Genomic DNA, 14,548 nt, shown 5'->3' with positions numbered 1-14,548 from the left:
GCCACAAGACACGGTTTTTCACCAGTCATCCATGATATCCACTACTTCACAACTCTCACTTCCAACGAGATCAGTGTGTTCGACTATGAATTGTATAAATAGATTTTTCAATCTATTTCAACCAACAACATTGGTTATCAACACAAGTATTTAGGAAACCATCCAGGATCTACAGCTTACATTTTGCAAGTAGATTCTACATTCTGATACAAGTCATAAAATACTACACTTTACATAGTTCATCATTCTGATCTCAACACCTTCTCTGCTTCCCTCCCTAAGATCAACCTTTCTCTTTCATTTTGTGACCGAAGCAAGACTGGAATGACCATTTCTTGGTTTAGGACAGGATTATACAGATTGATCTCTCGAATCTAAAAATACTCCTGTGCAATACATTTGTTTAGGGTTTAGATTCGTTTCTCATCGACACACCCAATTTACCATTTTCAGCAGAATCAGTTTGTGCCCTACTACACACACGTGCGTTAATCCTAGTCACTTGATATTGGTTCTATAGAGTTTCGGTTTAACACCGTGCCTATTATCAAGTGATCACTTTGTTGTCGTATTGTCTCCATATCATATATCGTATTGTCTCGACTTTGTCCATAGACGATCACACTTAGTATCAGACTTATAGGTTGATACTTAAAGATTGTGGTATATTTGGGTACCCTCGTCTTTTCAGTGTGTAAATTAGGAATTAGGGTTTGCTAAGATGAGAAACTTCTAGATGTCCTTATTATTTGAAAATGTGTACAACTGTTATCATTTTTTGTTCAAAGATATTCCTTGATGCTCAAGGTGATCCCAAACCGAAATATTGAAAAATATTTAATTATGATTTTCAAATATATATGTTTTAATTACCAGCAATTAAAGCATATCCTCTTGAAAAGGTTTATTAGTTAATGTGATAAACTAATAAAAGAAACTTTCTAAGAGAGATTCGGAAGTATTGTTGGACATTTAATTGGAAATAGGAAAACCGAAATTAGGTACTTTATTAAATATCTTGAGAATATTTTCGGTTTTGGAATTTCCTTGTTGTCCAAACAACCTTGGTCTATAAATACTTTTGCATTTCTTTCAAATTATCCTAAGAGCCAGGCAAACTTCATTTGTGTTATTTCTGGTGGAGCCATCTATCAGGAGAGGAAAGTAACATAATTAGGTGAAATCTCTTACGACCACTCGTTTAAAGAATTCTTTGGGATCAAGAAGCTTTACGAGTACTGTTGGTGGGAAACTAGATAATTGCATTGTTATTTTAGTTTTCGATTATTGATTTGATTGACTAGCGGTTGTTGAAAACTTTGATTACACCTAGTTTTATTATTCTTGAGAGTCTTATCTTCTGACACAAGGGTCACTCAAACTAGATCAAAGTATCGACGGGATCTTTAGAACTATTTGTAGTTCTAAAGACATCTTGTGATAATCCATTGTTAACAGACTCAGTTCCGTGTGTGATTGATCACAAGAGGATTCAAGTTTGTGTTGTGCAGGTTATTGAGAAGGCAATTGAAGATTTGAAGTCAAAGAATATTTTCTTATTAGTTTCCGTATCTTGTGAATTTGTGCACACATATTGATCTGCTGAGATCCGAATTAGATTAGATTTATCTAACCGGAAAGTCGTATTGATCAGCAACAATCATTTGGTGGTATTTTTCAATATCTAAACCTGAATCTAAGTTACTGATTCAGATTGATCTAACCCGATAAAGGAGTTTATTAGATTAAACGGAAGATCCTTTGTCGACTACTCAACATATCTTTGATAGAAAAGATAATTGAAGTGGTTACCAAACAGATTTGTTCCTTTACTGTTTGGAATACGATCTAAAGGACTTGAGTACATAAAGACTTTAGTGGGTAAAGAAACTTGAGATAGTGACATATGTCTTTAGATTCACGTGAATGACCAAAAGGTTGAAGACGCAGTGATACTGAGGAAACTAAGTAGCTAGGGGTAGTCTACTTGGTCTCAACTATACGAAGTTGGCATTAGATTTTGTATATCGACTTAATTATGAGAGTATTAAAACTGGACTAGGTCCCGGGTTTTTCTGCATTTGCGGTTTCCTCGTTAACAAAATCTTGTGTGTGTTATTTACTTTACTTCTGCATTATAATTGTTTTATATTATAATAAAGTAAATACACTTGCGCGTTAATTTCTGATCACTTGATATTGATCCTATAGTAAATCGGTTTCGGACAGTAACTATTATTAAGTGAAAATCAAGTTGTCGTACTGTCTCAACTTTGTCCATAGACGATCACACTTGGTATCGGACTTACAGGTTGATATTTAAAAGATTGTGGTGTATTTGAGTATACTCGTCTTTTCAGAAAGTGATTGGAAGAATATGGTGGTACATATACTACTAATCATATGTTTGTATATATATATTAATTATCTACGAATAATTACAGTTCGTGTATTTGATATGAAAAAAATAGATTGAACGAGTTCATTGGGTGGTGGATAACATGATCGGTATCATTAATTCAGGTGACAAGTTAACGGTCCTGAACAAAGATTACTCCAGAATCGAGTTAAAGGCATAATAAACCCTGACAAAGGAGGTCTATATGCTTACGAAGAGGACCTACCAAGGAGAAGTAAGAGGTATAGGTCTCCTTCTTCTAACTAGGACTCGGATTCTCCCTCTAATGAGCATGTTCAATCAAATCAAGGAAAAAGTGGTCGAGGTGGGGGTAAAAAAGGTGCACGTGGTCGAGGTACAATTGATAAAAGTGGTAAAGGTCCAAGTGGTCGAGGTAGACGTGGTAGAGGTAAAAAAGCTCCATTTGAGTGGTCGTGGTCGAGGTAAAAAAACTAAAGTTGTAGAAGAGGTTGTGTAATAGGAGAAAAAGGATGAGGATTCGGGTTAGGCATCGCAATCGGGTTCGGAATCTGGATCGGGAGAGGAATCCAGTGAATGACTAATGGAGACGTAGTGGCTTTTAGTATTTTACTTCATGGATTTTCTACTATCTAAGACTTTGTTTATTTAATATCTTAGATTTTGTCTGTTTAGTATTTTTGTTGTTTGGTTATGGATTTGGATGGATCAATTTTTAAACTTTGCATGTATAAATGATGAAAAATTAACATTATGAAAATTGTTGAGCACTTACGTCTAGGTCGATGCTTCACAAAACCTAGCCTAAATGCCTATAATTATTATCTAAAAACATACCTCCAAATATTTACTGGTTTCCTAACCGTAAGAGACGTTTTATGGTTTGAAATCCTAACCGTAATTGTCTCTGAGTTTCGCCAAAAAAATGGCATCATGTCTAGGTTATAAACTTCTGGCCATAAGTACTGATACGGTTAGGTAAACCAGACGTGTTTGTTGTACGGTTGGAAATAACAGTAAGTTTATATTTCTCTCTTATGATGTTTGAAACATTCCCAAGTGATATGATCATTTGCATGGGGGCAAATTTCAATTGATCCAAAAATTAATTCATAGAACTAATATTGTTAAGGACCGTTGAACATCTTATTTGCTAAATCATATTTCTAGATTTTTCACAAGACAAGCTTGACTCGTAACTTCTTCTCTATAACTATAGTAGAAGTCATACGACATAGTCTCAATAGATAGAATGATGGTATAGTGAGTAAAAGAGAATGGTTCAGTCTTCACATACCTGATACAGAAGTTCTCTGAATGTCTTCCTCGATCTCCAGTCTTCAATGGATGATCTTTGATACTCAACTACAATTCTAACCTAATCCGAGACTTGACTTAGTAGACTAATAATCAAGATATATTTAATCAACTAAACTTGACATCAAGCTTGAGATAGCAAAACTTGTGGGTTCAACTGAGCAATGCTCTAACATAATCATTTTATTCATTCGGTCATAGATGCTTGGTGTTTAAAGGAAAAGCTTCTTTATCATTTGTGCAACATGTGAGCAACAACCATAAACCCCCCAAATTGTGGTTACATCTCAAGCAGTGGTGAACCCAGAGTAAAAAATTCAATAGGGCACACTTTTGTTCTTAAAAAAAATAATTATAATGCTTTATGCCGATATGCTAGTTTAGAACTAAAAATACTCCACTGTTTACAAAAAAATTATACATCAGTGAGGGATTTATTAACCTCATATTAGAGCAGGAAAAAGTGCATAATCCAGTTTGAAATATGAATAAGAAACTTATAGGAACCATACTTTTCGGTAATATAAGGATCATATGTATCTAAAATCCATAATCTCTTCTTTGCTTACCTCGGGCAAGCCATTTCAATGGCATTCTTACTTTTGAAGATCAAAAAATAAAAGCATATCTTTAAACACCCCAATCCCAATAATCGAAGCATCCAGCTCTAGGCAATGTGTTTGATAGCTGAGAACGGTTCTTCATCATATGACTATACCTTGGCCCAAATATGCATCCTTAACCTATAGTCACATCACTAACCCATAATCATGTATATGCCTCGACTCTAATAAACCCTAAACTTATTCTTGACGGTCAACGGGAACCCAATGAACTATTCAAGGAGGTGCCACCTTGAACGTGGAAACTCTTTGGATTATCGAACGATCTTTAGTTCTCTCAGTTTGACCATCAATTATGATATGCATATCACTCCATGGTTGGACCCTCCAAAATTTGAAACACATTGTTATAATTACCGTAACTTGAAAATTAGTTCATCCAACTTAGGGAAAATCTACAATACCACTTAAGAAAAAGGATTGACAGTCACATTAGAGTAATGTTGTGATAATCGTCTTTATGCAGCCTGTGCAAGTGTGCAATGTCTCAAATAAAGGATATTATAGAGTATCATAATTCCCATCGCATACATAAATTCATATGAAAAAAGCAATACTTTATATATCAATTCCTGCATTACTTGCATCATCATCACAGTTATGTGTATAGATTGCATTACTTTTCTGATTAACAAAATCCAAAGACATGTTGAGTAAAAATAAAATGAACAAATAAAAAGGTGTAGCTAATATCCAATATTATCAATCTCAACAATAATAAAATTATTATATACTAAAAATAAAGCAAATAAAAAGAAAAAGAATATGCCACCAAAAAAATTGTCGAGTTCTAGTTCTATGTCATTAAGAATTCAAATTAGTTGTTGACTTTCCTGATTAACAAAATCCAAAGACATGTCGAGTAAAAAAAATGAACAAGTAAAAGGTGTAGGTAATAATCCAATATTACCAATCTCAACAATAATAAAATTCTTATATACTAAAAATAAAGCAAATAAAAAAAAATGTCACCAAAAAGATTATCGAGTTCTAATTATATGTCATTAAGAATTCCAATTAGTTGTTGAGTTCTAATTAGTAGCGATCTTGATGAAAAATATAATCGAGCATTGTGTGTCTTGGACAAAGATTAACAAAATCCAAATACATGCTGAGTAGAAAAACGAGCAAATAAAAGGTATAGCTAAAAATTCAATATTATCAATAATAATAAAATTCTTATATTCTAAAAATAAAGCAAAGAAAAGGAAAAACAATATGTCACCAAAAAGATTATCAAGTCTAATCAAATGTCATTAATAATTCAAATTGTCATTGAGTTCTAATTAGTAGCGATCTCGATAAAAATATAATCGAGCGTTGTGTGTCTTGGACAAAGGATTGGCGAGGTTATGACATTTCTGACCAAAGCTAGCCTTGACCCCGGCTAATCTTAAAATTTAAAGAAATTAAAATCCTTAGCTTAACTAGATAATCTCAAAAGAGAATAAAAACAAAAAAGAAAACAACTTGATTTAACATGACCTTGCGAACACATCTAACACCAAAAAGCGAAGAAAAAAAAAGAAAATTTTCTTAAGGCCTTTTTTTCTTTTTAAATTTACAGGATAAAATTATTGTAGATGGTGGATTTTTGACAAAGGGTAAAGTCGTAAGACCATAATTATACATGCTCCTGATACAGTAATCAGATGAGTATTGAGACCCACGTCTCTCATTAAAGCGTGAAAGCTCATGCCACACCTCTGATCGAGTGTATTGCCTCTCAGAATATCTTCAAAAGTCTCTGATCGAGTATATTACTTCTCACAATATATATATGTGATCTCTCAGCTGAGACCGAAACATATTCCATTAACTGAGCAATTTCAGTAATCACTTCTGAAAGAATCGAAATGATTGGACGGCTCCTAGATGTATTACTCACTAGTATAGAGCACTACGTATTCAGGACGTCGCAATGTTCCATGGATTTACGAGATAAACATTCAAATCGAGCGTTCTGCTCCAGCTAGCTCATACCTCGATTTCTGAATAATTATAATGCTCCTAGACAGCATGCCTGCTAGTATAGAGCCATCAATTAATTATTTCTAGTAGCAAGATTCATCAATTGAATTCCTATAAAATATTCTATGTTCTGTATAATATTTCGTTACTTCAATTTATGGTTGTTCCCAGCAGAATTCCATGGGTTAGTAATAATTATTCAACATACGGGCATCTGAGCCATCATCGATTAAGCCCTGAGAAAATGGTGCAAATGTATTCAGCAATAAATGCACTAACGATCACTTGAATGCACGAACGAGCATTCCAAAATATGAAGGAACGATGAAATCATGGAGAAAAAAAAATAATAATAAAATATTTAAGGAGGCATCTAAGGGGACCAAGCCCACCGGCCAGCCGGTCCCACGCCCTTTCCTTTATTTTATCATATTTTATTGTTTTCCTTGATCCCATGAAAAACCTTTCATTTGAGCAAATCTTTTCAATTCGTGGTATTTCCTTCACATCAAGGAAATTATACAAAAATTACATAAAATTAGGAAAGGTGTCGCGGGACCGTGGTCACTAGCTACGAGCCATGCCCTAGCCGTGACCGGTCCCACACCTTGTAATTTCTTATTTTATTAATTATTATTTCTATCGTCTCATGGAAATTCCTTAATCTTATGAAACTCCTCAGTTTCATGATATTTCCTTCACATCAAGGAAATTATACAAAAATTACATAAAATTAGGAAAGGTGTCATGGGACCGTGGTCATTAGCCAGCCGGCCATTCCCTAGCCGCGACCGTCCCACACCTTGTAATTCCTTATTTTATTAATTATTATTTACATCGTCTCCTCAGTTTCATGATATTTCCTTCACATCAAGGAAATTATACAAAATTACATAAAATTAGGAAAGGTGTCACGAGACCGTGGTCACTAGGCGATCGGCCATGCCCTAGCCGTGACCGGTCCCACACCTTGTAATTCCTTATTTTATTAATTATTATTTCCATCGTCTCATGGAAATTCCTTAATCTTATGAAACTTCTCAGTTTCATGATATTTCCTTCACATCAAGGAAATTATACAAAATTACATAAAATTAGGAAAGGTGTCACGGGAACGTGGTCACTACCCGGCCGGCCATGCCCTAGCCGTGACCGGTCCCACACCTTGTAATTTCTTATTTTATCAATTATTATTTCCATCGTCTCATGTAAATTCCTTAATCTTATGAAACTCCTCAATTTCATGATATTTCCTTCACATCAAGGAAATTATACAAAAATTACATAGAATTAGGAAAGGTGTCACGGGACCGTGGTAACTAGCCGGCCGGCCACTCCCTAGCCGCGACCGTCCCACACCTTGTAATTCCTTATTTTATTAATTATTTCCATCATCTCATGGAAATCCCTTAATTTCATGATATTTCCTTCAAATCATGAAAATAATATAAAATTAGGGGAGACTCACGGGACCGGGCCCTAGCCGGCCGACCATGCCCAAGCCGATCCCACACGCCCTTATTTTATTATTATTAATATTTTTTGTTTCCATCATATCATGGAAACTCCTTCACTTCAAGGAAACTCCTTGATTTCAACAAACTCCTTGATTTCATGATATTTCCCTAAAATCATGAAAACAATATAAAATTAGGAACGGGCTCATTGGCCGGCCGACCATGCCCTGGCCATAGCCGGTCCCACACTTCATGATTCCTTCATTTTATTATTATTTCCTTCATCTTATGAAGTTTCCTCAGTTTCAGCAAAATCCTTGATTTCTTCATATTTTCTCAAAATGTTGTTCTAACGCACATAGAACATATCAAAATTCTCAGGGATAAGACCTGGACATTTTGGTGACGTGAGCATATTACCTTGACCGACCAAGTTTGGCTCTTTGGCTTTCAAGGAGACGGTCCATGCATTTTCATAATTTGACCTAATTTGTGCAACTGCACGTATTAGGTCCAAAACTCTTCCAAACAATTTTGGAATTTCATGAAACGATCGTCAGTCGATCCCATGACCAATCAGAGCCGGTTTCATGACCCTTGGTTGGTCCTTCATCTCTTCATAATTTATTAGGTTTTATCACCTATGGTTCAGACGAACCATTATTCGAATAAATGATTAAACCAGCATTTAATCATCTTTTGACCAACTGGTCTTCAAGAGACTTTGGTATTTTGCTCACACGAGCATCTGGAAATTACATGGTCGAATCATCATCCCATGTAGCCGGTCCTTCCTTCAATCCGTGGTTGATTTTCGATAAACCATCAATTGATCAGCAATTGATCAAAATTAGGGTTTCAGATCCAAAGGTCTACAAAACATAATTCTGAGCAGATTCAAACACTAATAATTTTGCTTTGATCCCATGATCAACAGTCTAATTAATTATACTCGGTTCAGTTGCCAGTATTTCAATTAATATTTTATTTGGTCCTGCTACCAATAATTCATCAAACGAGCAACATTTGCTCAAACTAAGGAGTATTGGTTCAACTATCAATATTAGACAAATGAGCAATTTTTGCTCAGCTTAACTATCAACATTTATTCGACAATTGTACCTCTGTCTCGAAAATCACACTCAATTCATGAGTCTTAGAACATTTGCAAATCACGTTCGATTCAGCAATACAAGGACTCATCATCCCATGATGTCACCTACTGACTAACTAAATACACGTCTGCCTTGCAGACTCCATAATCACGAGACATCAATCATGTCACATGGGGGGATATTAACTAGGGTTTTGGTCTGGCGGTCTACGACACGTGTGTTCATCCGCGATGAGAATGTGAGCAAGTCGTGCAATCAGTTGAAGGAGTTAGCAAAGTAGTGGGTATAAAATCAACCAAGTCTCCGTACGATGAGCAACTGGTTTAACATGATTTCCACTTCCCCACTCTTTGACTCCAGCAACTGTCACACTTCATGGGATCAAGGTGTTTACAATTCTAGCAACATAAATAGTTCTCTGAACCGATGATTGAAAACAGAACAATTCTTTTCAACAAGACAACGTTCATACAAGAGACGATTCTCGATAGACAGTCTTTCGTCTACACGAACTCATCGCCTTAGCAATTACTTTCAACTGAGTAAGCTCAATCATTAAGAAACTATTTTCACGCAAATACATAACACACCAACAATCCTTGATCACCATTGATCTCACACATTTCTCAGCTTCCCTCCTACAGATCGACCCATCCTCTCTTGTGACCGAATTGACTCTGGAACGACCATTGTCTTGGTTTAGGCCGGAGTCCTACAGATTGATCTCTCGAACTTAAATCACTCCCTTCTTGCAGTGCATCTGTGTGAGGTTAAACATTTCGCTCGGTTCAAGGAGACTCCTCCGCATGGTCGTCTCCTCAATTCCATAAAAACCAGCAAATCGTTTTTCCCCATCTACAACTATAGTCCCTAAAACTAGACCTAGGTATATTATCCTAGGATTTATGGAATTACAGGGGATCGATCCCCAACCTTCCCTATTAGGGGAAGCTTGAGAACCACCAGACCGCTTGATGGTTCTCAAAATGAAAAGCTTAACCGAACCTTACGATCACATCTAACACTAAATCCCAACATAGCAGTTAGACAGAAAGTTATAAAATAAATGTTCGGTCGATAACTTTCGACATATCAGTGAGCCGAACTGTTCATCATAATGCAATAACCAGGTAGGTTCAACACATAATTATCAGCCGAAACTATACCTGGTTCACCGAACTAGGGTGAAAAATCGATTTTTTGATGATTTCAACCTACAAAAATGAAATTAAACATAAGATAAAAGTTTACCTGTGTATTGATAGCATTAAGTTCCTCATGGATGTATTCATAATCTAGATTTGGCTCATGAAATCATTCTCATAATCTAAGAAATCAGCCATTTCCGCATCGGTGTTGTAGTTGATGTGTATTTTCCAAGCTTTTCTAGATGAAGATTGTCCCTCCTCGTCCATTGAGATTAGTTGAATCAAAATACAAGTTTGTTCCTTACTTCCCCTTCTCCTTCTCCAAAAAAACCTTTTTTTTTCTTCCCCAAAATTTATTATCAACACAAACTTTTATAACTTGATTATCCTAATTACTAATCAAGATTATTATTATTAACACTAATACCGAAAAGGCAGATTTTTCATTACAAAAAATATTTGGTTAAGAGGCTGTTGGATCTACTATCTATAATCCGTTTTTTTCTTTATTCAGTATGCGCTGAATTTTTTTGTATGCCCTAAAACAAGGTTCTTTATAGACTTACTAGGTATCACCCCGGCCTACAGACATGACTAAACCTTTTTGTGGGTATTCAGGGCCGTAGTCGATTAGGATTCTCCTTAATGTTATGTTAGGGTTATCTATAGTAAGGTAAATTTGACATGAAAGCGAAAAAGGTTCACCATCTTGATAAAACACGCATGAGTTTAAGTCAAAGATCATTCACTCATGATTTTTATCTTTGATATACATGAGGTCATTAGATCCAAAATCCCAATGAAAACTTTAATAAATCGACCTTAATTTGATTATTTAAATTTTACTTAAATTGAGTTGATACCCACATAAAAAAATCAACAGTAATCCTTAATTTGTTTAAATCACAGCGGGGTATGAACTGCAATCAGGGCTTATTCGGGAGCTGACATGGGAAATCAGATAACAAATATTGTAGGTTATCTTAATTTAATTTATGACAACCTTGAGAACCAATTAGTATTAGTGATTTTTTTTCCTGAAATTCTACTTTATCCTGGGTTAATTCAAGTTGCGTTTGTTTGAAAATCCATTTATCATACCTTTTGAGATTTTTAAGAAGATATTTTTGAGATTTTGCTTCCAACAATGGAAGAAGAGATGCATAGAAAATATTGTGGGTTAGTGTGGTTTTATAAGCCCAAGTAAAGGAATTGGTGGCTCTATTCCAAGCGAGGATATGGGGAGAACATGTTAAACGGAGAATGCCATAAACCTCAGTTTTATTACCTTCCGAAAACTAAGGAAGAATTGACTATCCTTATCCATGGTTAGAATTTCTACAAAACAAATATAAAACAACTGCTTTTTTAGGAATAACCCAACCTAGGTTGGGAAATATCGGGTACCATACACGTTTTTAGATTAATTTAACCGCACAAGAAATGTAGGTTGGGCTAACAAAAAAACAAAGATCGACGGCCGAGGTGATACCTAGTTACCCTCTAGGATAGACAAATCTATTAAACACATTGTGATTTATTTTATGTACATGCGAGGGTCTTGATCTTGTTGCTTTTACCGGGCGAAACCAATAGTTTCATTCTAATATTATGTAATTGATGAGATTCATGCCAGAAAGGTTAGGTGTCCTTGAAGACGCGAGTTTTATGGAAAGAAAGGTGCAGTGGAAGTTCATGAGCCTATTTTAGTGGCTTCTGTCCGTTGTGGGAAATCTGTCCCTTGAAAATCAAACGCATATTTCAAAAAAGTATTAATAGGAAAAAAAGATACATTAAGAACTTAAATTAGATCTCCAAACTCTCGATCCGCTGACCTCTTACTGAGAGTCGGGCTTCTGCCCAACTGAACTAATCCCCAATCCCCGATGGTTACGCATACTTCAATTGTGGTTGCAACAAACAAACTTTAAACGCTATCAATACACACATCCGGCATCAGACGTTTACAATAAGTGTGTTTGAAGAAATGCCTTTTTAAAGTACGTGGGGGGCAAGCGTTATTAAAACTGACGTCTCGGTTCACTTCAGACACATTTTACAGAACCGTCTCTCCAAATGCATTTATTAATAGCGTCTCATTTATTACTCCGTCTCAGTAGGAGGAGCGATTGAAAACAGCGTCCAGACTCCCATGTATTTTTATAAGTGCATCCAGGTAGACATGCAGTTATTAAACTCGTGTATCCATATTTGGGAATTGCCAAATTTGGCAAAGCAATTTGGCAATATGGCCACTTTACCAACCGTGATTGCGCTTTTTTTTTTTTTGGCATGGCTTATTGCAATAACACTACAGTTGCTCTTAGGGCACTTTCAAACTCATGCAATGATAATAGTTCTCGTAGTATTTCTAGAATATAAAAAATATCAGAGTAAAAAAGAGTAAAGACATCATAAACAATGCTTAAAACATATAAAGCAACTCTGAAAGGCATCAATCACCTCAAACATCTGCTACAAATTTATGGAAATTCGACGGGTCAACACATCAAAATCTACAATCATCCATCACCCAAAGCTAGAACAACATCAACTGGACGAACTAAAACAAATCCTAAATATGCCCCCCCCCCCCCTAGGAGTGCAATTTGAACATTGGAGATCTTGCAGACATATCTTTGCCCCAATTCTCGCCAAACTCGCAAGGCAAAAGGTTGGATGACTAAATGCCTAAACCAAGATGGCAAATTCGCACTCATAAAATCGTCTCTTACCCCTACAACAAATCACCTCATGCAAACACAAACTCTTCCTACACATATCCACACAAAAATTGATCGTATTACAACAAATTTCTTCTGGGACCATGACTCTTCTATCAAGAAGATCCACCCACTAGGAAAGAACAAGCTATACAAACCCAAAGCACAAGGAGCATTAGGCATCAGAAGCATCAAGGAGCACAACAAAGCACTTCTCATGAAACGAATCTGGAACATTCACGAAAAACCTACCTCCGTACTAGCAACATTATATAATGCAAAATACCTCAACAGACACCCATTTTCGAAAACATCCCTCCCCTCCCATCATCTCCCATCCCACAATGGAGACAACTGGCATCACTCATACCAACTTTCAAACATCTTCTCTTCCATCAAATTGGGGACGGATTAAACACTCCTATCCAATCAAACTGGATTCCACAATTCAAAAACAACATTAACCCATCCATATGCTATCCCATACAATCGTTTGCCAAAATCATCGACCCGTCAATAAGGAACTGGAATCATGATAGGCTGAATCTACTTCCCCATCCCATAGTTCAACGAATCATCAACATTCCCATCCCACAAAAAAACCAACTAGACAAGATCATTTGGCCTTTTACCAAAAGCGGAAAATATACGACGTCATCAGGATACAACTGCCTCATCAATGACTCTGTGCAAACCCATCAAAACCGTCTCCCACCAAATACCTTCCTATAGACACGCCCGTGTCCCCCAAAAATACAACTTTTCTTGTGGAAAGCAATTAATGTGGGTTTACCAACCCTCAACATTCTCAACTGCATCCAACTCACCAACACCAACCTATGTCCTCAATGCAGTTCTAGTCCTGAAACGTCCAGTCATATTCTGCTTCATTGACAAACAACCATTGATTCATGGAACCTCCTACTATCTCATCTCGCAAACAACCAAAACCCTACTCAGAGCATCCCCACCTCACTACCCCATTAGACGACAGTCTCGCTACTCCTCAAAACAAAAGCTCCTACCCCACTCACCACAGGTTTTTGCCTCCTTTTTTGGTCCTTATGGATAGCTAGGAACGATGCAGTCTATCGCCAGCAACTCTCAAATCCGACGAATATAATGCAGATGGCCATCAAACTCCAACAAGAATATACCTGGGTCAAAACCACCTACCGCCAGTACTACCTGGGATACAACCTTATCCAAACCCAGTGCAAACAACACTAGCAACAACAACCATCTTCGTGGGATGGCTCAAACCCCACTTAGAATGGATCAAAATTAACACGGACGGAGCAGAAAGGGGACATCCGGAATAGCAGGAGCAGGTATTATATGCCGAAACGAGCGGGACGGCACAATCTTAGCAATAACACAACCACTGGGTATCACCACTGCACTTACAACGGAGACTTGGGCCATGCTCATCGTTTCTAGAAAGGCGACGGAACGGGGATGGCCAAAAGTTCAATTAGAAACAGACTCGGAGAATTTAACTAGATTTCTAACCTCGGACACCGACGCTCCATGGTATATTTCTAATCAGATTGCAGAAATCAATTATAGATTTACCCAATTCAACAATATACTATTAGGCACGTCTACAGGGAAGGAAATCTAGCAGCAGATGGTTTGACAAATCGAGAGACGGATGATTGTTCTATAAGGAAGCTCGCAACAACAGTGTGAGACAATGTAATTCCCCCACCTATAAGTTCTATTGTAATAGCAGGCTCTATGGACATAACATTTCAACGTGTAATCTCAGTTTAACTTAATAAAATACAGTCAAAAAAAAAAAACACAAACAGAAG

The sequence above is a fragment of the Papaver somniferum genome, chromosome 4 (assembly GCF_003573695.1).
Source record: "Papaver somniferum cultivar HN1 chromosome 4, ASM357369v1, whole genome shotgun sequence".
Classification (NCBI taxonomy): domain Eukaryota; kingdom Viridiplantae; phylum Streptophyta; class Magnoliopsida; order Ranunculales; family Papaveraceae; genus Papaver; species Papaver somniferum.
The sequence above is the reverse complement of the archived record's forward strand: the minus strand, read 5'-3'. Positions refer to the sequence as shown.